Source organism: Schistocerca gregaria, chromosome X (genome assembly GCF_023897955.1).
Source record: "Schistocerca gregaria isolate iqSchGreg1 chromosome X, iqSchGreg1.2, whole genome shotgun sequence".
Lineage (NCBI taxonomy): Eukaryota > Metazoa > Arthropoda > Insecta > Orthoptera > Acrididae > Schistocerca > Schistocerca gregaria.
This window is the reverse complement of record NC_064931.1, coordinates 716,036,043-716,063,745: the sequence shown is the minus strand read 5'-3', so window position 1 is coordinate 716,063,745 and position 27,703 is coordinate 716,036,043.

Here is a 27,703-nt window from a genome sequence, read left to right as displayed (position 1 = left end):
TACGATCCAGTCAAAGAACATTCCGCCTCGCAGCGCTGCGGCAATTATTAATTAGAAATTTGTGGTAAGGTCTTAAAGTAACGTACGCTAAGGGCAACACACACATCCATGCCCGAGGGATGACTCGAACGTCCTACGGGAAGAGATTATTTGTATTACAGACATGATTATTATTTAATTTTATTGCCTGTCGGCTCATTTTTGCATTTAACACGTTGGACTGGGACACAACAGCGTTACGATACATCCAAATGCAAAATGACACGTGTCATATGAAGCAAAAGTTTAAAGAACGTTACAATACTTCATCCCGTAAATAAAGTCAAATATCAGTCAATATTTTAAAGACTTAACATCCACTCATTCAGTCACTCATCCTTCCGTAACTATTCTTTAAAGTGTAACATATGTTGCGAAATCTTTATACATGTACAAGTTTTACAGTTAGTTGACATGCTAATCTAGTAAATCAGAGACTAAGTAATTAATTTATTTATCAGCTGTCTTTTTTAATGCAAGTTTGATCGTCATTATCTATTAAGGCGAGTTTTAACTACAATTAAAGGGTTTTTACACAATTTACCAAATTTCTGTGTAACTGTGTCTGGAAGTTTCCTTATCCTAGTGACTGTGAAATTTTAACATTACATAGATTTTAGACCTATCTGTGTAAGTCCAGTGCCTGCATATAATGTACACTCGGTAAGTTTCAAATGGTTCAAATGGCTCTGAGCACTATGGGGCTTAACATCTGTGGTCATCAGTCCCCTAGAACTTATAACTACTTAAACCTACGTAACCTAAGGACATCACACATATCCATGCCCGAGGCAGGATTCGAACCTGCGACAGTAGCAGTCGCGCGATTCCGGACTGAGCGCCTAGAACCGCTAGACCACCGCGGCCGGCGGTAAGTTTCATTGGTGCATTAGATGTAAACGGATTGCGTATTGTATCGACCGTTTTCATTACCTAAGTCATTGCTCATATTTTATTGCAAAATTGTGTAGTTGAAACAAATAACCAAAGAACACAATACATGTATAAAATCCATTCAGTACCCATAAAACAAAAAATATGTAAATACAATTAATTTTATTATATGTGAGAATAGTAAAAATTAGGCATGTGATATATGAGTAGTAAAATACATTAAATTATATGTGTATCGATGATTTTAGTTTGAGTGGGTGTTGTTAAGAGTTTATATGACGTGACACTATAGTTTTTTTACAGCCCTAACGTTATTCATTGATTTGCACTTCACTAGCACTTCGGACTATATTTCGCTTCCGAGATTTGAGTGTAGTTTTTGTGGAGATATATGTGGTGGGGACTGGTGTGTGCCTATGAACGAAATTAACTAAAGTACTGCATCAAGTAGGCCCTATGCCCTCAGTTCTTATTGTCAATTTTCATAGACATCAGATTTCTTCCGCCGTCAGTGTGTGATAGGATTCTCATGATGCGCAACAAGGTAAGTAAGTTTGCATTTTGCTTGGCACTCGCACACAGTTGTACTTGCTGAGACACAGTTTTGTTCTAATAGGAAGGGAACTCAGGTTTTCGGTGATAAAAGCAGATAGGATATGGGTCAATCTACTTTTCTTCGACGTTGACTATGGAATAATGTATATGTCCCTAGATTATGATTCTTCGTGTTTCTTCTGCTCTTGATACTAATTTTAGTGTACATATTTTTCTCTTTTCGTGTCCTCCTCCTCTTGATTATCCTATTGAACTTAGGTATGGGACATAGGTTGACGCAATGGTTGTGTAAGTTTTTGTTTCGGAACGCGAGCCATTGTGGTCGAAGAGCGTCCCTTTTGAGGAGGTGGCAGAATACACTTAAAAGTTAGGTCTGTGGCATTAAAGTCACTCCTTGTACATTTAGGACGCAAAAGGATATTGCTAATGCAGCTCGCGGCGCGGCACTTGTTGTATCCGTTTAATCGTGATATTTCCTGCTGTGCCTAGCTGTGTATCTGACTTTTGTGTTGTCGCTATTGCGATCTTGTACAACACATTACTATCAATCTGATGCCTTTGTCAAGCCGTGTCCGCCCAAGTATTTACCTGTGTGAGCTTAATGTACACCACAAATACTCAATCTGACACAGAATATTGAGGATGGTTTTGAGCGGGGCCTTGTCACTGGAGCAGTATTCGCGGATCACGCCACAGCTTATGATAATGTGCAGCACAATATCATTTTTCACAGACTATATTAACGAACGAGAGATTATGAATTTAGTAGCTTCATAGGAAATCTCCTTCAGAACCGTAGATTCTGCGTCGAACTAGACGGCAAGTAAACTAGATAGAGAATCCAAAAAAGCAGTCTGCCTCAAGGTAGAGTGGTAACACCAACCATGTTTGAAAACTAAAACTCCTCCAGAACAGGCCATGAAGGCCCAACGGTACCGAAGGGCCGCCGTGTCATCCTCAGCCCACAGGTGTCACTGGATGCGGATATGGAGGGGCACGTGGCAGGACACCACCGCTCTACCGGTCCGATGTCAATTTCCGAGACCGGAGCCGCTACTTCTCAATCAAGTAGCTCCTCAGTTTCTCTCACAAGGGTTGAGTGCACTCCGCTTGCCAACAGCGCTCGTCAGGCCAAATGGTCACCCATGAAAGTGTTAACGCAGCCCGACAGCGCTTAATTTTGGTAATCTGACGGGAACCGGTCTTACCACTGCGGCAAGGCCGTTGGCCTAACCTTGTTTAACATCTACGTTAACGATCAGCCACAACGTCATAATACAAAAAACTTTATATATGCTGACGATCTCAAGCCAAAGACTTAGAAACAGTAGAGGGACATCCATCAAATGGACTTCACACTCTCGCGGCATACTACCAAAATAACTACCTGAAATCGAAACACACTAAAACTCAAGTACGCGCTTTTCATCTACGAAATAAAGACGCCGACAGAATATGAAAAGTCGCATGGAATGGCATGGAGCTGGAGCACTGTCACAATGCAAAATATCTGGGGGTCACGCTGGACCGTGCGCTGACATTTAGGAAGCACAGCCTAAATACAAAACAAAAAGTATGCGCCCGCAATAACATCATCAGAAAGGTCACAAGTAGCGGATGGGGTGCCCAACCGAAAGTACTCAGAACATGGCTCAAAATGGTTGAAATGGCTCTGAGCACTATGGGACTTAACTTCTGAGGTCATCAGTCCCCTAGAACTTTGAACTACTTAAACCTAACTAACCTAAGGACATCACACATATCCATGCCCGAGGCAGGATTCGAACCTGCGAACGTAGCGGTCACGCGGTTCCAGACTGTAGCCCCTAGAACTGCTCGCCCACTGCGGGCCGGCGAAAGTACTCAGAACATCGACACTTGCTTTATGTTACTCTGCCGCTATCTACGCCTGCCCTGTTTGGTACAGTTCTTTCATGCTAGGTATGTGAATGTTACCCTCAACGAGACTTGTAGAATAACATTTGGATGCCTGAGAGCAACGCCTACCTACAAATTCTCCAGCGTGGCGGGGATAAACGCACCATACATAAGGCAGGAAGTTTCCGTGAACGCAGAGAGAAGCAAAGCGGAACTTAACGCTGCTCACCTGCTGCATGGACACTGGAGGTTATACTGGACTAACCGTTATCACAGTTCCAGTTATTCTTTGATAACCGTTATTTTTAACGGTTATCAACAACTGTCACGTTATTTTTCGCTACGAATACCGAATCCTCCGACGGGGTGACAGCAAAATAACGACGTAGTTGGAATCCATCAGTTTAGTTATCAGTATAACTGCGAGTAGTGTGAAACGGCAGGAATGTCGTATGAATCGTGTCATAACCTTAGCTAATGAACTCAAGGTACATTTTAGTTGATGTTAGAACGATTATTAGTGTTTCATATTATATGTATGTGGGTTATCGGTCGCTATTAGAAATATTATCTACGCAGCTGCAACAGAAAGTAGGCGGAACTTCGCCACCGCACTGTTTAAGTAAAATGTTAACAACGTGCGTTTTCAAGTGTGCAGTAATATGTAAACTGAATACTGTAGGTTAAATTCGAAACTTAGTTTCTTGTGCTGCTCACTTAATAGAATAAGTGTACAGCCTTGTAACATACGCAATGTGACAGATCCGTTTACTCCTGTCCTGTACAAGATAGTCCTATTGGGAAAGTGTGAGTACGCTAATCCAAGTTCTTTGTGAAATTTGGAAAACTGCTCGATTTCTCCATATCTCAAGACATGAAGACAGAAAAGGTTGATAGTGTTACACATCTGGGACTCGATAATAAATTCAGTTGGGAAGGGCATACCACAGAACTGATGAAGCGCCTGAACAAGTCTGTATTTTCAGTGAGTATGATGTCAGATGTAGGAGACATAAATATATAAAAGCTTAAATATTTTCATTCTATTATTTCATAAGGGATCATATTCTGTGGTAACTCATCAAACGGAGCAAAGGTTTTTCGCATGTAAAAGCGTGTAATGAAAATCGTTTGTGGTAACAAACATCATGTAGGAACCTGTTCGAAGAACTTTGTATTCTAACTACTCCTTCCTAGTACATTTATTCCTTAATGAAATTTGTTGCAAGTATTTTAAACCAATAGCTCAACACATAATATCAGTACTAGAAATAGGAACAGCAATCTTCATAAAGACCTAAAATCACTTACCTTGGTGCAAAAGGGGTCCAGTATTCAGGAACATGCATTTTCAATAAACTGCCAGCAAGTCAGCAACCATTAAAAACTTGGTTTCAGATAAAGCACGGTTTACAGAGTGTTTGAAAGACTTTTTGATACAGAAGTGTCCGATTCCACCCATCTGCTTCGACCCAGGACGTCATCAATATGCCGGAAATGACTATCTTAAGTTTGTCTATGACGTCACTACATACACATGGCAACAAACACGAAGATACATATAAATAATACAATAACGTCTCCCATCAAAAATACAATCAAACCAACAGGACCACCACGGGAATTTCGGGGTTTTAGGGTGAGGACAAGCTAGAAAAAAGAAAAAAAAACATGATCCCAAAACACAAAATAAAGAACAAAAAGAAAAAATTACAGTATTCCGCTACACCAACAAAATCCGCAGGAATCGGACACTTCCCTTGAACAATATAGGTCAACCATAGGTGACCATACCAAAAATACCCACAACTAAAAGTACGAAAATTGGAATCCCACATTTCCCTTGACCTACGTAGGTCAACCTTAGATGACGATAGCAAAAATATCAACACCTACAACTATGAAAATGGGAATCGATTATTTCCGGTGACCTATATAAGTCCACCACAACTACTGATGGCAAAAAGCCAACACCTACAACTGCGAAAAATAAAACCAAAGCCACAACCTCAAAAATCCACAAATCAAACATCCCTACATAAATCAAAACACATTCAATACTCCATAAGTACACAAAACATGACAACTAGAGAAAAAAAAATTAGTTACCACCAGCAAATTCCGGCACTGCACACTAGATCGACGAGCCTAACCCCCCTCTCTCCCCCCGCCCCCCCCCCCCAACACACAAAAAAAATGGTTCAAATGGCTTTGAGCACTATGGGACTCAACTGCTGTGGTCATCAGTCCCCTAGAACTTAGAACTACTTAAACCTAACTAACCTAAGGACATCACACACATCGTGATTTCCCCAAATCGCTTCAGGCAAATGCCGGGATGGTTCCTTTGAAAGGGCACGGCCGATTTCCTTCCCCATTCTTCCCTCACCCGATCTTGCGCTGCGTCTATAATGACCTCGTTGTCGACGGGACGTTAAACACTAATCTCCTTCTCCTCCTTTTCCATCACACACATCCATGCCCGAGGAAGGATTCGAACCTGCGACCGTAGCAGTCGCACGGTTCCGGACTGCGCGCCTAGAACCGCGAGACCACCGCGGCCGGCCCACACACACACATTAAACATCTTACCACACTACAAATAACAAACCAATAACACCTAACGAAAACGCCAAACACATAAAGAAATAAATTTGATAATTCATTGAAAAAATTCCCAAATATTACGTTTCGAATTACAATTACTGCCGCCAAACACAAACACACACACACACACACACACACAACCCACTCGTAAACACCGTGCCGTAGTGACATTCTCATACCACAACTACTTTACGTCAAAGGAGACGGGTGGAATCGCACGCTTCCATTGACCCCTCCTTCTACTCTGTGGTTGAACATCTTAACAGACACCAGCTTAAGTAGAAATTCTGCTATATTTCAATTTTGACAGCACTTGGTTGCAACAGTCGAGATCGGGTATTCTATATATAATAAATTTATTAAAAGTGCATAACTGTCTTTTATTCTGACAGTGTATCAGTTCTGTAAATGTTAGCAGTTACTGTAATATATTCACAAATTTTGACAATCTCCTGAAATATGATGAGGATAATAATTATTATATTCAAATGTATTATGTTATACTTTCTGACATGTTATTTGTCATTCGCGATGCCCAGCGGCTATTTCCGAAGCAGTACGAAAATATTTGTTCGCTCCAGTAACTATACTCTCTGCAAATATCACCGGGGCGTACGACTGGAGACACGAACACAGACACACAGTTATTCCGTTACCAACTTCCAGGTTACCTGTAATGGTAGCCGGATAACTGCCATAGAACAAGGAGAACTGTGAGCCAATAAAGATAATTTCCAGAAGAAAATACTGATCTCTAACAGTTATTTCCATAGTCGCTCGAATTTCTTATGGTAACTCTCTTTGTACTACCCGTCCAAGCTAAATTGACATTTAAGGCAGTGGCTCAAGGGGCCGACGGTGCTTGTTAATGCCTGTACTGCAGCTCCTATCAGCCACCGCTTGGACATTAACTTTATTTCATTGTTTGTGCTAAAAGTAACGAAGGCGCACGAAATATTACACAGTTATTATTAACAGATTGCGTGCAGTCTCACAGTTATTCCCATGACCTATAGAACGCCTTCCAAGTGGTCCATCCCTCTCCTTCGTTCGTAGCCAGATCTCCAATGAGTTGACGCGAAAGCGTAGTACGATCTTCAATCAACAGATGACGCGAGGCACTGTTGACACTAGACAGTTATTGAAATAACTGCCAGTATCAGAGGAACGGTTATCGCAGTAACCGTTACTTCTCAGTAACCGGTTATTTCTTTCAGATACGTTATTTTTTGCCACCTCCAATGGACCCCAACCTCCGACAAGCAGGCCCAGATCTAGGAAGAGCTTTCTAAAACTTTTCGTCATAGATAATACCTCACCGTCAATGGCACGACAAAACCCGTGTGCAACCAGAAACGCAGATATCGCATCATGGATCCCACCTTCGGAGGCCCTTCCCCATCCCCCCTCCCCCCCGCCAGCAGGCGAAAACCTGAAACGGAAAACGTGGAAGTCTCTCAACAGACTAAGAAATGGTGTGTTGGGGACCCATCAACTGTTTGCGAATGTGGAGCCCACAAACCACCAACGATCTGTACAACTGTCCTCAGCGGCCACTTTACTGCACACTGTAGGACCTGCTGTGAGCCAGGGACAAGTCGTCCAGGTCGCTAATTTTTGATCTCATTGTATTTACTGTTTGCAATCTGCTTACATATAACTATTACTATATGACTCTATTTGGCTGACATTGTATGTATATTTCCTTTGCTTGTATTAATTTTATACATTTAGTCTGCTATTCTCCTTTTTGTCTATTTTCTATGCAACGCTTTTGACACAAATAAATAAATAAATCTTTCTCCTATTGGATCTGTGGCAGACGCGGCCTCAGGTATGATGGCCCCGTCAGATTTATCCTTACGTTTGTGCCATCTTTGAATATTGTGCCATCGTGCTGCTATTATCTTACTATCCGCACGCACTAACAAGTACAGTGTTAATCACTGACACCTTTTTTTACATGAGCTTATACAGGGACGCAAACATAATTTACAATATTGTAATCTGAATAAAGATTCAGTCAATAGTGATGTTATTTAAATTTACCTATTTTAAAAATTCTATTTGTTTGAAGAAAAAATTGAATTATATAGATTAGTTTGTAGTTATTATTGAGTACATATTACAATTATTTAGGCTGCTCTCCCGTCCTCCGGGTACCAGTCATGTTCAAGATAAATATTTTGATTAGTACAAACTATGTACATTCCACCACCTAGATCTTTAGTATAGGCTGAATTCCAAAATTCAGTGACACTCGTTAATTTTTTTTAAACGCGCAGGGAGAGTGTCTGCTCTACTCTTATGCTAGTTACCCTCTTTTTTGGTAGATATTGTATGCTTGAAAGCATTGATACCCTCTGTATCTTAGCTGGCCGTGGACGTCATGCACTTACGAAACAGAACGTGTGACTGTGCGTAGACTCTATAACTGTCCTGAAACTTTTCTTCTGATTTATTCCTTGCTTCCAGTGGTCATTCCTTCGATGGTGTCACTGGTACCTCCTCTGTTTCTTCACGCTTTTATTATCGCTATAGCTAGTAAATATGACATAGTTGTTGGTACCTGTGGAAATATAAATTATTAGAATTATAAATTGTATATAAATTATAAATTATTAGGGTACGATTGCCACGATCACTCGATTATTAATTCTTTTATTTAAGAGAAATATCCGGAATTTTTTCTCTGACTACAACTGTTTTAAATCTGTGATACTCCTCTTTATTTAATTTTGCATGATTAAAGTACTGCATTTAACTTCCTCACGTTAAGTTACAACAATAATACATCCTTGCGGTGCATTCTTACGCCATCGCACAAATCGGGCCACATTATAAAACTTCTGCATCTCAACGACGATTTACAATTTCCATTTACACAATTAACTGTGCGCTTTTACGTCCTTACGTTGAATAGATCACCTTTACGTCTTCCAGAAGGCAAACAGCGCTGTTAACACTTACAGGTGTCATCGCAAACAATACACAAAAAATCACCCACTAATGAAGCCATAAACATATGCAAATCATTTTTATTCATCACTGTCTACTGTTCCGAAGACTGGCAGCTTTACACGTAAGATCATAACTAGTGCTATTGCAACATTGTGGTGTTTCCCTTTATTCTGAGTTAACATTTACTTCATTCGTGTTCTCGCTTTGCGTTAGCAAGGGACTGTACTTTCATCAGCGTGAACTGCCACATCACTGCTTTTTGTATTTTCATTCGATGTCATAGATACTAACTTTAATCTGCCAAATAATTCTTATGACGTGGAACAGATTAGTTCACACCCACGCTTAATATGAAAACAACAATTTTCAGTTGTAGATAATAACATTCAGCTCGGCTATTGCACAAAATTCTCCAGCTTATACTCTATTTTTCTTACGCTGTATTGTTAAACATACTAATAATCTAAATTTATAACTAACTGACTAAACATGTGTACAGATTTCTTTCCACTTTAAGTCCACCTTCCTCTACATCTACATCTACATGACTACTCCGCAATTCACATTTAAGTGCTTGGCATAGGGTTCATCGAACCACAATCATACTATCTCTCTATCATTCCACTCCCGAACAGCGCGCGGGAAAAACGAACACCTAAACCTTTCTGTTCGAGCTCTGATTTCTCGTATTTTATTTTGATGATCATTCCTACCTATGTAGGTTGGACTCAACAAAATATTTTCGCATTCCGAAGAGAACGTTGGTGACTGAAATTTCGTAAAAAGATCTCACCGCGACGAAAAACGTCTTCGCTCTAATGACTTCAATCCCAATTCGCGTATCATATCTGCCTCTCGTCCTACTCCACGAAGTATTTGATATCACTAAATCCGATTTTATTTTCGGTCTGTTTCTCAGTCTTGTCCGACCCATGGCCTAGTCAGTCGTCATTAATTACTTCAATTTCTACACGGCATAGATTTGGTTGTCTTGTCTGTATCCCTAGTTGTCTATTATTTTGATGATTGCCTTGCCATCCTTGGTTGTCACGTGGGAGGTAGTCACCGTCATTATTATTACTTCTCTGTGCCCCAATGTTTCAAGATTTCCGCTTCAGTTCATTTGATTTCCCACTGTATCTCCCGTAATTTTTCCAATTGGAATTATTTCCGCCTTGGTTTCTTGGGCTATAATTTTGTCGTTGCTATCTACTTGTACCATTTTTCCAGTTATGGCCTCTGTTACTTCCGCTGCGATTCTCGCGTCTCGCATTCTGTGTTTCCTTCTGATTTCTTTTGTCTCTTGCCTGTTGCTCATTAAAGGCAAACTCTAATTCCCTTAATGTTCCTGTAAATAGTTCCATACTGTCACCGCACTCGCCATCTAGTGTCTGCTGATATGCTATTGGTAAATTCATGTAACACAGTCGAGTAATTTCTGAAGGGCTACATGGGTCGACTAAATACTGAATCTTCTTCGCCATATTTTCGAAAAATTTTACTGACATGCAGAACCCTGAATTTTCTAAATCTCAGTTCATCATCAATTCTTGTTTGATTCGATCTTGCGTTTCTCTAGACCAGTACTTACAGAGAAAAGCTGCGCGGAATTCCTCATATGATGTACATGGTACATGTTCTGGCCTATATTCCTAATCCATTCTGCTGTTGCACATTCCAGATGTAAGCTAACAAAGTCTAATTTGAACGCGAGAGGCCAATGAGGTGGTAAACTGATATCAGATTTCCCATAAATGTCTCTGGATTTAAAATGTTTCAATCATCTTTATAATGTTGGAATTTCCTGACCGAAATAAGATGCTTGAAATCGAAATTCTCCTCTGGATGTCGAACGTTTCTCACTACCGGATTTTCGTATCTTTCGCAAGCCTCATGACGTACGCCGTTCTGGCCGGAGTCCCTCCAGATTTCTACTGCACACGCTTTATTATTAGCCAGGCTTACAGTAGTGCGTTTTAATGGGCCACAGTTGTCCATGTTGTATGTTTCGTTACTGCTAGGGTAGTTCGCTATTTGTGAAGCTGACGGGCTGTGTGGATGCTTGATTCACGTCACAAAGTGCCTCGATATGTTCCTTCACAGTGTTCACTGTCTGTATTCTGTGTAAGGCGCTATTGTCTGATACGTTCCTTTCAGTCCGTACCAGATTTTGCCGTAACGACTTTGGACTTGCTGTTTTAGTGGCTTCCGTCTGCAAGTCACCTCCCCTCTCGGTTTTCATAATCACGGTACTTTTCATCTGTGATTTTACTTCACCAGCTAGTTGTTTAACATCGTTTTCCAGCCACTGTTTAAACTGATTTAATTTCGCAGTGAGCGCGTCGTTAGGCGCAGTCTCTTTCTTACGTAACTGCGTCTCTTCAACTCGCTTTACTCTTGTTTGTAATTTATATATCATGGTTTTCCTCTCCTTGTTTTCCTTGCGTCTCCTCCTTAGTAGCACGAGCAACGCGTTTTGCGTTTATCGCTATCAATTTCGCTCCGTCCGCCGTTTTTTTTGCCTCTGCTATCTCGCGTTCTGGTTCAGAGCTCGACGCAATCACCTCGTTTTGAGTTCTCTGGTTTCAGTTTTAATTGTGTTAATCTCAGTGTTCATTTCAGTACTGACTTATCCTTATTTTCAAATAATTTCGGATTTCCTCGTTGCTGTCATCTACATCAGTACACAATTCCGTGCTATATTCTTTAAGAAAAGCCAAGATTAGTGACACTCCTGTCGCGTCTAAACCTTACATGTTATTTGTTGCTGTTCGTTCTGGACTAGCATGCCAATTTATGTCCTCTTCGTCGGCCGCGGTGGTCTCGCGGTTCTAGGCGCGCAGTCCCGAACCGTGCGACTGCTACGGTCGCAGGTTCGAATCGTGCCTCGGGCATGGATGTGTGTGATGTCCTTAGGTTAGTTAGGTTTAAGTAGTTCTGAGTTCTAGGGGACTAATGACCACAGCAGTTGAGTCCCATAGTGCTCAGAGCCATTTGAACCATTTTTTTATGTCCTCTTCCCTGTCAATGACTATGTGCCTCTGATAACTGAGACAACCCTCTGATAACTGAGACAACGCGCATCAGTTAGACAACTACGTGCCGAAGCATTAGACTGTGGCCGGCTATAATAATTTGTGGGGCTTTTACAACCGCGTGAACTACTTACATCATAATTATCATAATTTCAAATTTTTACTGTTTTTTGAATATGATCTGCGCTCCGTCCTCGCTATCAGATTCTCGACCCGTTGCCTGACTGTATACACCGTTCTCCAGAAATTCTCCGCAGTCGGCCTTTATCTCATTACTTCTCTGCGCTCCTAGCGTTCGCATTTCTGTCTCGTTCCACTGTCTGTCCTTACTGCGACGTGGATCTGCCATTTCAAATGTATTTTTACATCCTACACTATTCTGTTCAGCTAAACGAGCTTTAGGCCTAGTAACCATGAAATGAACACTATTCAGCACTATCCCTCACAAGATTTTCACACGCCACAACGGCCGGCTTTCACACAACAATTAACTAATTACTCAATTAAGCTGCCTATGGCAACGCCGTGCTTCAGCAATGACGACATATATAAACAAATACATACACAACAGCGCAATAGATACTGACAAACGGCTTTCATGGGTATGAGGTCACACTACCACCAGCATGTGAGCAGATGAGAGGAAACGCAGATGCCAACTAAAAATGCGAGGAACTGTAAGTGGTGGTGGTGGTGGTGGTAAGTTCAAAAATGGCTCTGAGCACTATGGGGCTTAACTTCTGAGGTCATCAGTCCCCTAGAACTTAGAACTGCTTAAACCTAACTAGCCTAAGGACATCACACACATCCAAGCCCGAGGAAGGATTCGAACCTGCGACCCTAGCGGTCGCGCGGTTCCAGACTGTAGCGCCTAGAACCGCTCGGCAATCCTGGCTGGCGTTTTAAGTTCCTGTGGATCCAAACTGCTGTGGTCATCGGTCGCTAGGCTTACACACTACTTAACCTAACTTAAACTAACTTACGCTAAAGACGACACACACCAATGTCCGAGGGAGGACTCGAACTTCCGACGGCGGGGGAACCGCGCGAACCGTGGCAAGACCCCCAAGACCGCACGACTACCCCGAGCGGCAACTGTAAATAATCACTTATTTACGTAAAAAACTGGAGGTGAACTGTTTTATAATCTACAAATAACACATATCAAAATCAAACTGAATCATTCTAGACTGAAGACGGCTTAAAGTGAAAAAAATGCGAAACGTGTCTGGGAGAAATAAAATACAGTGCGACAAGGAAAGACAGCTTTCATTAAAAAAAAAAATGCTTGATGCGAAGTATGGCCATGCAAACAAACTCATGTTTAATACGTTGCAATATTGCTGAAGTGTGACGATTATTATAATAAAACTGTTAACATAAGAACATAATACACTGAGATTAAATAAGTCATAGGATACGACATGCACATATACAGATGGCGGTAATGTCGCTTACACAAAATATAAAAGAGAATTACACTGGCAAAGCTGTCATTTTCACTCAGGTGATTCATGCGTAAGGGTTTCCACGTGATCACGGACACACGACGGGAATTCGCAGACTTTAAAAGCGGAATGATAGTAGAAGCTAGACGCATAGGACATACCATTTCGGAAATCGTTAGGGAACTGATTATTCCGAGATCCAGAATGTCAATAGTGTGCCGAAAAATGGTACAAATGGCTCTGAGCACAATGGGACGTGACATCGGAGGTCATCAGTCCCCTAGAACTTAGAACTACTTAAACCTAACTAACCTAAGGACATCACACACATCCATGCCCGAGGCAGGATTAGAACCTGCAACCGTAGCAGTCGCGCGGTTCCGGACTGAAGCGCCTAGAACCGCTCGGCCACCGCGGCTGGCCTAGAGCGTGCCGAGAATACCAAATTTCAGTCATTACATCTCACCACAAAAAAAGCAGTAAGCAGAATCTTTCACTTACCGCCCATGAGCAGCGGTGTTTGCGTAGAGTTATCAGTCAAGCAACACTGCGTGAAATAATCGCAGAAATCAATACCGGACGAAAGATGAATGTATCTGTTAGGATAGTGCGGCGAAATGTGGCTATGGCAGCAGACTACCAAAGCGAGTGTCCTTGCTAACAGCACGAAATCGCCTGCACGCCACTCGTGGTCTCTTGACCATATCAGTTCGATTCTAGGCGACCGGAAAACTGTGGCCTTATCAGAGAAGCCCCGATTTCAGTTCATGTGAGCTGGTAGTAGGATACGAGTATGGCGCAGATCCCACGAGGCCATGGAACAAAGTTGTCAACAAAACACTGTGCAAGCTGATGGTGGCTCGATAATGCAGCGGGCTGTGTTTACATTTAATGGACTTGCCCTTTAGTCCAACGGAAGCGATCGTTGACGGGAAACGGTTATGTTTAGCTACTGGCAGACCATTTGCATCCATTAATTGCCTTCATGTTTCCAAGCAACGATGGACTTTTTATGGATGACAGTCTGACATGTCACCGGGTCATAGCACTTCGCGATGGATTTCAAGAAAGTTCTGGACGATTCGAGCCCCAGACACGAATCCCATGGAATATTTATGGGACGTAATTAAGATATCAGTTCGTGGACGAAATCCCGCACCGGCAATACTTTCGCAAATGTGGACGGCTATAGAGGCAGCGTCGCTCAATATATCTGCAAGGGACTTCTAACGAGTCCGTGCAGGTCAAGTTGCTGCACTATTCCGGGCAAAGTGATGTCCGGTACGATTTTAGGAGGTATGCCGTAAGTTTTGTCATCCTGGTGTTATTTTGAAGACTGTTCGAGAATTACGTGAAAACTGATTTGTGGCTGATTTGAAAAGCCAGCAAGTACGTGAGTGAAATGAAGTTTCCTGGGCGTTGAAATTTCATTTATTAGGGAACTCAAGATTAGATACAAGTTAGTAAGACCCTGATTTGAATGAAATTACGTGTTTGACATTCGTGGATTTTATTGCATTACAGCTGGAAACGAAAGTGCGCTGCTTAAGATCTTTCGAATCCTAACGAACTTTGTGTCCCTTCAGAAGTGAAGAATTACAAAATAAATGTTAAGCCCAGTTTTCGAGTGACATTTCTTATTCACAAGACATAGACATTATTTTCCACAACGCAAAGCATATAATAGTGGTAATACTAGCATGTCTGAGTGTTATAAGCAACGCTTCATGCAACATTAATGTAAAAAGGGTTCACATTAAGGAAAGAACTATAATAATATTCAGAAGTAAAGGTCACCAGTCCCTAAGCTTACACACTACTTAACGTAATTTATCCTAAGGACAAAGACACACACCCATACCAGAGGGAGGACTCGAACATCCGCCGAGATCAGAAGTAAAAGCATTCACTAAAACTGATAGCGCAGACTTACTGAAATCATGATTCATGCATTAATTACGGACTTTTGCACAAAGAAATGCTGATAGACCATAGATAATTTATATGGTATTCTTCACGTGACGGGAATGTCTATGGGTTAAATACCAACAAGATGTCAACTAGACTGTGGTACGAATCTCATATTATTGCAACAGCACCTGGTATCTGATAGGTGGCACATTTCATCGACCGGTAAGAAATCTGACGAGCCACTGAAAGTTACAGGCACATTTTATTCATAAAGTAAATGAATTTTCGCTAGGGGCAGCTGCCCATGCTGACACACACCCCTCCCCCCCCCCCCTCTCTGGGGACGCACATGCATAATGTCCCAGCTCTCTAGCGACGTACCCCGGACACACTGTACCACTCCCATTAGTCTTCGCCGATTTGCCTGTGAGATATGCGCCGCTCTCGTGGCTGCAGTGACCTCAGCACGTGTTGCAGAGTCCTTTGACACACCCGATGTACGTGTAAGCTAGCTCCATCTCTGGGCACTGAGGTGACAGGAAAAGAAATCATTCAACATAAATTGTCAAAGTACCCGAATTACTTGTTTTGTTCTGAAAAATGCACTGCTGTGGGATATAATCGTAATTTTTTTGTTAAATAACTATATTCTGTCGTAATTGTTCACCTCTGGTACTGCGGCATGATATCCGGCGCTCGCAATGGACGGATAAGATGACCGCACTATTCTTGTTGCTCTTTCTCTGCACGTAGAGTTCTTGCCCCACATATTAATAACAAAAAGGTTTCCGTAAAGGTTAGGAGGTTTGGCTGTTGTGCTCCACGAACGCACTGCGTACTCTGTTTTGAAGAGAACGTAGTAGAGAACTCGAAACATTGCCCATGCTATGTGCTCGTTCAGCACACAGGTCAGACCTAATTCCGTCCGCTGCGTGCGTACCGTGAAGCGGGAAATTTGAAATTAATCCAATATTCAAACTTATTTATTATCCAAACGGTACATTTCGCGGCATGGGTTCCTTATCAAAACCCAGTCTCCTCTACAGCCGCTAGAAGTCTGTAATAGGAATTTCGATCCCCCAGTATATTGCGCAATAAAGTTCGCGTCTGTGGGGAATTGGACGAATGCGCTGAAGCATTCGAGCATACTCTCTCTCACACACACACACACATGCAGAGCTGAAGATAAACAAAAGGCAGTTATTAGCAAACCATTGTTGCATTGCGAAAAGATGGAATGACTGACTAAGGTATGTTTATTGATACTATATATATATATATATATGTGTGTGTGTGTGTGTGTGTGTGTGTGTGTGTGTGTGTGATCAATGTATGATGAACCCGTAGCTGAGCAATATATATTTTTCCTACAAGTTGTAAAATGCGTTTATTATAATGATTCCTCTCGGAAAGACAAATGGTATTGCATTTTGTATCGGTATGGCCAACTAAGGACCATATGGAATACCTTATATCTATCTCTCTTCTTACTTCTGTCTTTCCAGTAGTTTTTCATTCTTTTCATCTGTTTTTCTATTCTTGCTTCTGTACACATCGTGCCTGCCTTTTTAGTTGTTTTGTCCTGGAAGCACTTGAAATTCCTTACGTTTGCTCTGGACTTTTCTCATTCTCCCATTCTTTCCTGCGTAATTTCCATTTCTCTGAAAGTGAGGTCTGCTTTAAGGTCTTTGATCCATGTTAATGATGTTTTTGAGTTTCTGTCAAAAAAGTTAAAAATTCTTTTTGTCATCCTCTTTCCATGTACTCGTTTCAGATGTCTATGGAATAAAGCTCTTCTCTTCCTCATTGGTTCTATTTTTTTAACGATTTCTTTGTTACTTCTTAATTTCCATTTCCCATTCGCCTATTTTGGTCCCAAGGCTTCCCTAATTATTTTTCTTTCCTTCTCCTCTATTGCAACTAATTGTTTAGCTGTATTTAACGAAAGGCATTCTAGAGCATTAAGGCAATCTCGTTTAATGACAGTATTGTAGTGCCATAGGTGGAATTGTTTTCATGTTATATAAGTCTTTTGTTAGTTGAAAAGTCGCCTCCATTTGCCTTGCACTTGCTAAGTTACCTCCTTTGTCCAAAGCGTTTGATTGTAGTATTTCACCTAGACATTTAAATTTTGTAGTATTTTTTTATTCTTCCTTAATCAGTTTCTGTTTATTTCGGGGCCTTATTCGCATCTGTCATATACTCTATCATATACACAGTTTTTTTTTTTCAAAACATATACATAGGTCTGCTTTTGAAGCTGTCCCGTGTAAAAGATTTATCTGCACTACTGCATCTTTTATACATCAGCTAAGATGGCAAGATCATCTGCAAAAGCCAAACAATCGAAACTCATATTTTCGCTCCGTGATTACATCGACTAGTACACAAGTGAAAAGTAGTAGGGACAATCCACCATCTAATTTTGCCCCAGTTTTGATTCAAAGCAATTGGAGTTTTGACCTACAAATGTAATTTTGCGTTTTGTATTTGTTAATGTGTCTTTTATTTTGTCACTGACCTGTTTTCAGTACCAACCCTTTTTATGGTTCAAATGGCGCTGAGCACTATGCGACTTAACTTCTGAGGTCATCAGTCGCCTAGAACTTAGAACTAATTAAACCTAACTAACCTAAGGACATCACACACATCCATGCCCGAGGCAGGATTCGAACCTGCGACCGTAGCGATCGCTCGGCTCCAGACCGAAGAGCCTAGAACCGCGCAGCCACACCGGCCGGCCCCTTTATATGATAATTGACTAATGTTTCCATGTCGATTGAATCATATACGTTCTTAATGTCTAAAAATGTTATAAAGAAACTTCAGGATCTCATTCTTCTACAGCTGATTACAAATTTTAGATCTAAAATTTGTTCCACGTGGGATTGTCCTTTTCTAAACTCTCCTTGGTACTCTTCTAACTGCTGATCCAGTAGGCTTTCCAGCATATGGAACTAGCTCTTTAGTTATTTTTATTATACGCTGGCCTACCGAATTTTCCCTGACAAAAACAACTCAAACTTAACCTATCCATTTATTACCCACAGTATACAAGCCCAACGCAATCTTACTGCTATACCTTGGCAACATGACTTCCAATAACTAACACTACAGAAGGACCCTGAATTGAAAGAAATCCTAACCGTAGAACAAATCCAAAAAATATGAAATTACCTCCAACTCTGTTAACTGCCTAAACTCATTTCAATCATGAATTTCGATAGTGGAAACCCCCATTGTTTTTTATAACTCACTTAACTCGCAGAAAATCTTCATAACACGAACTAGAACAAGCAGCAACAACGGCCAGCTAAATAAAAAGATTGTAACTACAGTAGACTCTAACTACTGGCAGGCATATGGTTAGCGAAAGAAAGATTTAGTTGCAGAGCAAATAACGTATTTAGAAAATTTTACCGTATTCATGTGACATGCAGTTCCAAAAATTATATATATATATATATATATATATATATATATATATATATATATATATATATATATATATTCCACTGCCCAAATATTATCGACCATAACCATACATCCATCCTCATACATTTCCTTGCGTCTCACTATACAATGCATTCCTACCAACACAGGGTCTCCACTAAGAATGTCCATACACTTCCTATCCACTCACTGTTAGTCTGCCCAATCACTGAATCTTTTGCTGAGGGCGCAGAGCGCTGTCAGCGATATTATCACAGTCTATAGCGCTGTCAACAAATAAACAGGCTACTTACACATGTTTCGTGCTCCTTGTGAAAGAATTTTCTGTCACTGGAAAGTGGGATATCCCTCTATAATTGTTGGGATCAGTGCTGTCTCCTTCTTTGTGGGTTTCCTAATCTTTTGGTATAGCTTCTGTTTCCCAGAATTTTTGAAAGTCTCCGTCTAGCTTCTTGTCTTCTCTAGCACCTGCCATTTTCTGCATTTCAGCGTTTACTGAATATTTCCCGGTGGCCTCATGGTTCTTCAAACCTTTGATGATGGTTTCAGGAGTTTGTGCTTAGAAGGTAATTTGCTAATATCCAACCACATTTGTAACACTCTGATTACTGCTCGAGTCATTTACACACAGGAAATGGTTATTAGGCCGTGTATATTAATAAAACTACTATCAGTAAACAAAAACTGAAGTTCTCACCTAATGATTCCATATTTTACCTCTAAATCACTACCCAAGCCTACACTAGCTCACCATATCTAGAACACCATCTCTCTACAGTGAAAAGTATGTGATTCTCCAATACCTGTAATTGAGTGAGCACCCCCGCACTTGGTAATTCGTCTGGAACATCCACAAGCCCTCTCACTCACCTTGTTTCCACTTCTATTAATATAGTCTTCTGTAGTCCTGAGGTACAACGTGCTTCATCTCCTATGTAGTAAACTATAAACTGAGGCATTGCTCCGTATTGTTTTCCTTTTTCCTAAAGCTGTTTTCATCGGTATTTGTAGCAATTTCCTGCCATTACCATGTATATAGCAGACATTATTGAGATGGAAGAACGAAAATCTTTATATATCCTTAGGTCAGAACAACAATAAAGATAGCATTTGCCATCTAGACAACACTGAAGTACAAAGAAAAGGAGCAACGGAAAATGAATAAACTGTTTTGCTCGTAAGGATCTTCAGAAATTTAGTAATGACAACAGTACTTTAAACATCATGTTGAACCTACCGGATCATGCATTCTCGGATGTGTCCACAGCTCGTGGTCCAGTGGCTAGCGTTGCTGCCTCTGGAGCGTGGGGTCCCGGGTTCGATTCCCGGTCGGGTTGGTGATTTTCTCTACCCAGAGACTAGGTTCTTCTGGTGTCCTCATCATTTCATCATCGTCATTTGTGATATGGCTATAATGAACTGTGTAAGACATTGGCCTGTGAAAAAATTGGGACTTTGTACGGACGCTGATTACAGCGTAGTTGAGCGCCCCACAAACAGAAACATCAGCATTCTCGCACGCCACACACAAGTTAAGGTACTTTTTTCAACTTGGGAACCACATAATACCTGGGGAAATCTCTTGACTTCCTGACAGCGACACAGCAAAGAATAATCTTTTTTTTCTCTTTTTCTCTTTTTAGTTAGCTAACATGGATAGATTATTGGTATGTGAGTATCGGGACTAGAGGAATGAACACAAGGCTTTCTAATGACAGATATCATACTAATTTTGGTCCCATATAGTTTTTCGCTGACCCATACCTAGCCATTCCTTCTGCTGAACGCACCATACGTAGTAAACATGCGAGCTAACATCAGTATGATGTTCGGACTCACATGCGGGTCCTCTCCATCGAAATGTCTTGGATCAAACTCGTCTAGGCGTTGAACCGCACGCGTACGCATTACACGCCCTAAATTATTCACTTGTGACCCTATGGTTAAATTGTCTGCCTGATGGCAAGTTTGCGAAATACAAAGTTGACATAACATATAATGACAGTAATAATAATATCGACAGCTAAATAATGTACGCCACACAGTTGCGGTTTGGTTAGGATAATGTTTATTCAGAAGGCAAACTAATAGCGAAAGTGGTCGTATTTAGAATTACTGTTACACTGGAGCGCATATCCATCTGACACAGTTCGATCATTCAGAATCTCATCGCGAATTACAAGTGCAATACTCCACCTCGTTAACTACGCGAAATGTTGGAGTTCACAACAGGTGCGCGGCTGCTCACCGCTCATAGACTAAGACCCGCGATACCGCACAACGAGAAATTTTCTAAGTCGTTTCACTTTCTAGCTGCCTAAAGACCGACTGTCCGCTTTGGCGTTTCAATCCAAACTGTACCCATAGGTGTGTCCAGCCGATCTCTCCGCTTTCGCCTCTGAACCAGCACTCTCTCGCATTTGGGAGGACGACGGTTCAATCCCGCCTCCGGCCACCCTGATTTAGGTTTTCCGTGATTTCCCTAAATCGCTCCAGGCAAATGCCGGAATGGTTGCTTTGAAAGGGCACGGCCGACTTCCTTCCCCGCCCTTCCCTAATCCGCTGAGAGCGATGACCCTGCTGTTTGGTCTCTTCCCCGAAACCAACCCAACCAGCACCCTCCCCCTGCCGTCCCCGGCCGCATTTCCCGCGCGCCGAATATCCTCCCTCAACTGACTAGGGCAGTTCCCTTTCCTGGAGGCGTCCATCGGATTGGCTGCAGCTTATTCTACATTATTTTACATTTTAATACATTTAAATAACCAAAGCTTGACCACTTTCACATGCTAAATAAAGTAACAATAATACCTGTTACATAATAAACGTTAAATTCTTTTACATAAAACCAATACAATTTCCATCTTAACTTTGATTGTCACAGCCAGTAGCCTTGCACCAATGTGCTTTCTGATAAATAAATAAAGAACAAAAGTAACTATTATGCACTAAACTTTACAACAAATATTCCATTACCTAATGATTCAATAAGATGTCATGCTGTCATCGTTCAATGTGTTATGTGTGGACGAAATAATGATCTGATGCTTGACTGAAAATACTGATAATTTAAATTTACTATATCTTTTAAACAAATGAAGTTACAGAGTTGATATTTACAACGTTTGTCATTTTAATGATCTCTATATGAAATATCGATCGTTAAGACCGACCAAAGCGTTCAGATTTTAGCATTCAGGTCTTTGTTACAAAAACGTGTTAATTTCACTTCACCAGTAAATCCTAAACTATTATAGATAGAATCAAAATTAAGTTTTATTGAGATCACCATGAAAATTTATGAACGGTGGTAGATTAAAACTACTGTGGCTTCATTTCCTGCATTACTACAGAATTAAATAGTTTACATAAATGTTTCCCTTTATGGCCGATCGTAGGTCCGTCATATTTAACACTGCTACGCCGGCCGCGGTGATCGTGCGGTTGTAGTGCTGCAGTCCGGAACCGCGGGACGGCTACGGTCGCAGGTTCGAATCCTGCCTCGGGCATGGATGTGTGTGATGTCCTTAGGTTCGCTAGGTTTAAGTAGTTCTAAGTTCTAGGGGACTGATGACCTAAGATGTTAAGTCCCATAGTGCTCAGAGCCATTTTGAACCATTTTTGAACACTGCTACGTCTCCTTGGCCATAAACACATTCTCTGGGTTTGCCAATGACGTTCTCGTCTGTGTCATTCGCACACTACAGCGCTAAGGCCTCAATACACAATAAACGCCCTTGAGTTTCCTCATCTCGGGGTGAATCTGAGCCCCGGTCCTGGACGACAGAGTTCGTTTCACAATTCCTGAAGGCTGACTGGTTCGTCCATGTACCTAAATGAGAGCAAAATACTCGTTAACTCACAAACAGTATTTCTGTAGCAGTCCGTCTCATAACATGGGACCGCTGGCTGCAGCTTCTGTTGTCTGATGCGAGAGAAAATACTTTCTAATTGGCATCTATGTGTCGATGCGAAAGTAACGTAATATGATAGCTCTATCACTGTGAGGGTAGCTATGCAATTTGCATCTGCAGATAAATTCACACTCCTGTGCGATTTGACTACATTAGCGCTAAAAAAATACGGGAGGGCGACGGTTCAATCTCGTGTTAGGCCATCCTGATTTAGGTTTTCCGTTATTTCCGTAGATTGCTCCAGGCAAATGCCGGGATGGTTCCTTTGAAAGTGCACGGCCGACTTCCTTTCCTGTCCTTCCCTAATCCGATGAGACCGATGACCTCGCTGTCTGGCCTTCTCCCCCAAACAACGCAACCCTAAAAAAATACGGAATGTACGTACTGCACTGTTAAAAATAACTTTATTTAGACGTTAGAAGTAATATTAAATGATAAGTTTAATTATAGAGGAGGCTGGAGCATGTGTAAAAGATGATCACCTTTTTTCATTAATGTCTGCTAGTAGAATTCTTTCTCTGTGTGCAGCGCAAAATGGAACAAGAACCACACGGTAGCCTTATCGCTCCAGAGCGCGTGTTGAATATCGGGCCACTGTGTAAACCGCTGCGTGTGTGTTGCTCATCTCGCGGTAAATATCTAAATATGATGAACAATTACGACAGCATATTATTACATAACACTAAAAATTATATCCCACCGCAATGCTTTATTTAAAACTAATATTTGCGTACTTTAACAGTTTATAACCGATGAAAGTGGGGCATTGGTTAGTACTCTGGACTCGCATTGGGGAGGACAACAGTTCAAACCGGCGTCCGGCCTTCCAGATTTACGTTTCTGTGATATCCCTAAATCGCTCCAGGTAAATGCACGGCCGATTTCCTTCCCCATCCTTGACGTAATCATAGCTTGTGCTCTGTTTCTAATGATCTCGGTGTCGACGGGACGTTAAACCTAATCTTCCTTCCTTCCATCCTTGACAGTTTATGCAGAATTATTTTTTTCCTTCTCACCGATGCTCAGTACTGAAATTGGTTCAAATGGCTCTGAGCACTATGGGACTTAACATCTGAGGTCATCAATCCCCTAGAACTTAGAACTACTTAAATCTAACTAACCTAAGGACATCACACCCATCCATTCCCGAGGGAGGATTCGAACCTGCGACCGTAGCGGTCGCGCGGTTCCAGACTGTAGCGCCTAGAACCGCTAGGTCGCCAGGGCCTGCTCAGTACTGAAGCTGGAAGAGAGAGACAGCTGCCGACACATGCATCGGATGTGTCAAAGGTAGCCACATGTGCCAAGGTGACTGCTGTGGCGAGGGCAGTTTGTTCCCCGTAGGCAGATCGGTGGCGACCAACGCCTAGAGCAACGTTAGTAGAGAGCTGATACATCACTTCTGTTGTTGTTGAGCGTTTATATTTACCGTTAACTTTATATACAGTTCATATAGAAATGTTGCTCTGTATAAACGACAGCTTCTTTTCCTTTTTTTCTTTTCCCTTCTCATTTTGACACTGTGAGAGAAAAATAAGCAGCATATTCATAATTATGGTGAGTATGACTCGAATGACCTGACAACTGCTTTGTCATGGATACGTTACTTCAACAGTGGTATCGTCTGTGAAGTGAAACACACGCGAACACACACACAAACACAGACACACACTAAAATTTCTGTGCGTTTTGCCTCATTGAGTGCTTCAACTGCACGTAATTCTTTACTTATGTCAGACAATGACGAGGTACATAGGTGCAACACTCATGAAAGTTCTTTGAAACTATGTTCTCTTAGGTGTTCTAGCGAGTGAATATTTAAGTACATACCACATGATTGCTAAGAAAAAACACACACATACTCACAGCAATCTGAATGCCTGGGATAGTAAATAATAGCTTTCATTCTTGACTGTTAGCGCACACCTCAGTAACACAGCTGCAATACATGGTGATTCTTATAAACGTTTAAAAAACTCCGAAGCGACGTAGATAACGTTGGTACAAGTTACTTAATATAAGGCACTTGGGGTCGCAATTGTCGAGAAATATCCCAAAATTGGATGACAAATGTTGAACATATGGCGTCATTAGATGACGTGCCTCCCACCGTGCAGCGGTTGAGCCTGTCGGTTTGTCGCAACTGATCATCCCAAGTATTCACGTTGGTTTGTGTTCGAGCCTACATGCACGATTTCAAATCGTGGATCTGAGGTTTCGAGTGTTGGGTCTGGCTGGCAACATTTTTTTCAGGCTACTATGTATTTACATTGAAGTGAGATTTATTATTTTGTCTGCCGGTCTCGGGGATTCCGCTGTTTTACTGCACCGTGCAGCACAAAAAAAACCTAAGGTATTGTGTCACAAGTAAATGAGTTTCCGAACTGCGTCGTTACCAATAATGACCGACGTTTCTTTACTAATAATGTCTGTAAACAAAAAACGGAACGAAAGAAAATAAACAGAAAATAAAATAGCTTTTACTTGGTTAGAGTGAGGGTAATAATTTTGTAACTTCTATATATACAACAGATCACATTTATGAAAGGTGTTTCAATTTGCTCTGTTTGCTCGAATGGTAGTACAGCACCGTTCAGTCATTCCTTCACACCGCAAGCCCAAGTGTTGCACGTGCGGTGAGGTGCGTCATCTGGTGACGTCACATGTTCAACATTTTTCACCCATTTTTGGGGGAATTTCTCGACATCTGCGACACTATGTGTCTTATATTAAATTACTTGTCTAGGTGTCATCTACGCTGTTTCGGAGGTTTTTAAAATTTAATAACAATTGTTTTCAGTACCAACCCTTGTTATAGTTCAAATGGCTCTGAGCACTATGGGACTCAACTGCTATGGTCATCAGTCCCCTAGAACTTAGAACTACTTAAACCTAACTAACCTAAGGACATCACACACATCCATGCCCGAGGCAGGATTCGAACCTGCGACCGTAGCAGTCGCACGGTTCCGGACTGCGCGCCTAGAACCGCGAGACCACCGCGGCCGGCTAATAAGAATCACCCTGTAACCTTAATTGTATTCAAGTTGTCTAGTAAGACAAGATGTGTTTGACTGTCAAACATATCTGAGAAAATACACGCCATAGATTGCGTAAGTGCATTGCAATTTCAAACTTTACCACCATGCTGAACCCTCGACCTGATGATAAACCTACACGCAAATGCTCCACATTTTGATCGTACGTTATACGGGATAACATTAGCTTAACTACTGAGGTATGCCATGGTGCTGATGGTGGTGATAGCGAGAACACCTGATGTATGTCGCTGCACTGTGGTGCAGTATAGTTCGATCATAGAAATACTTACTTTCAGCATTCTTCTGCATTTTTGGGTTATGCCTTCAGCGTTTCATAGTGGTTCTGCATTTTAAGAGGCGTATATACACATGTCATATGCCATATTACACATCACCTCGGTGTGAGGTATTTAAATATCCGCGTTTTAGTATAATATGTCTAGATTTTGCGAATATTGGGACTAACGGGAAGAAGACAAGACTCTCATATTAAATTTTGATTCAATATAGTTTTATTGAGGCAGGGTATGTATGGGTAATGTTTCCATGGGTACAATCCGAAAAGCAATGAGAGAAGCTGTCAGACGGTGCTCCAGCGACGCTCGTACGACACCACCCCGAGGCCGGCAAGCACCAGTGGTGTTAAAAGGAGTGCGGCGCAATGTCTGCCGGAAAATCGCGATAAGTGTAGGTCAAGGACATTGCAGTGCTGCAATCGCGGTCACGAGCACAACAAGTGATATTCATCAAGTCCAGACACGTGTTTAACTCTGCTCCACGAATGGCCTCTGCATCGAATTGAAAGCTACAGTGCATGATAACAATAACATAATGTGACGACAGTGTGATCCGGTGTTAATCCGGCGTAGGCGAGTGACGCCTGCCGACTGTTTGGATGCTTTTCATATCACTCGATTAACATTCTGCTTGTCATTATTTTATTCTCACTAGAGCGTCGCGTCGCGCAATTTGGTTAATTTTTTGTCATCAGTGGGGAGCAAGATGTGCAGACAGCAATCGTGCAAGGGTGCAGACAGCAGTCGAATTATAATAATAATTAATCAAACTGCCAGAGGCTTGTCGTCTCACTGCAGGGCAAAGAACTCGAATGATTTCTGTTGGAAGGGGGTGAGCACTATGGGAATTAGTGAATGCGCTATGAAATGTGTGCATGTCTACATGGATGGAAAGGTTCGATACTGACGTAATAAAGATGAAGAGGATGAAGAGGCTGTCATTAATCTGTGTCCATGCACCGTTTTTTAACAATTTTCTGTGGTAGTTCAGCGGTTACGCATCGTAATGTTCCAGACCAGTAGAGAAAAAAATGGTTCCAATGGCTCTGAGCACCATGGGACTTAACATCTAAGGTCATCAGTCCCCTAGAACTTAGAACTACTTAAACCTAACTAACCTAAGGACATCACACACATCCATGCCCGAGTCGGGATTCGAACCTGCGATGGTAGCGGTCACGCGGTTCCAGACTTAAACGCCTAGAACCGCTCGGCCACAGCGGCCGGCACCGTCTTCCTTCCCCTCCCTAGGTGTGACGTTGACACATGTCACCCGTGGCCTTGACTGTGATGTGTACAATTGCATCAGTTGTGATACAACTCTGAAGAAAATGTGCTGACGGATGTTGAGTCAGTGCTTTGGCCAGAACATACACTGCCTCTCTACTCCTCCCCCCTCTCCCTCCCAATGTTTTATAAAATGTATCTAATGTTAAGTCTGCAGCTCCTCATTAGACATTTGTTGTACAGTAATTCTTCTGACCACTGAAAACATGTAGAATTTTCCTCTCCTCGGTAAATACGTCATCATTTCGTGATCCCTTGTGAAGGGTGCTTTTGTATTTGGTTCACATTGTTCACATACGATTTTGTAGTGTCTCCTCTTCTTTTGTACACCTGTTCTTTGATAATCCTCTGAACAGTTAATTCACTTACTAGCTTAAATCTGCATTT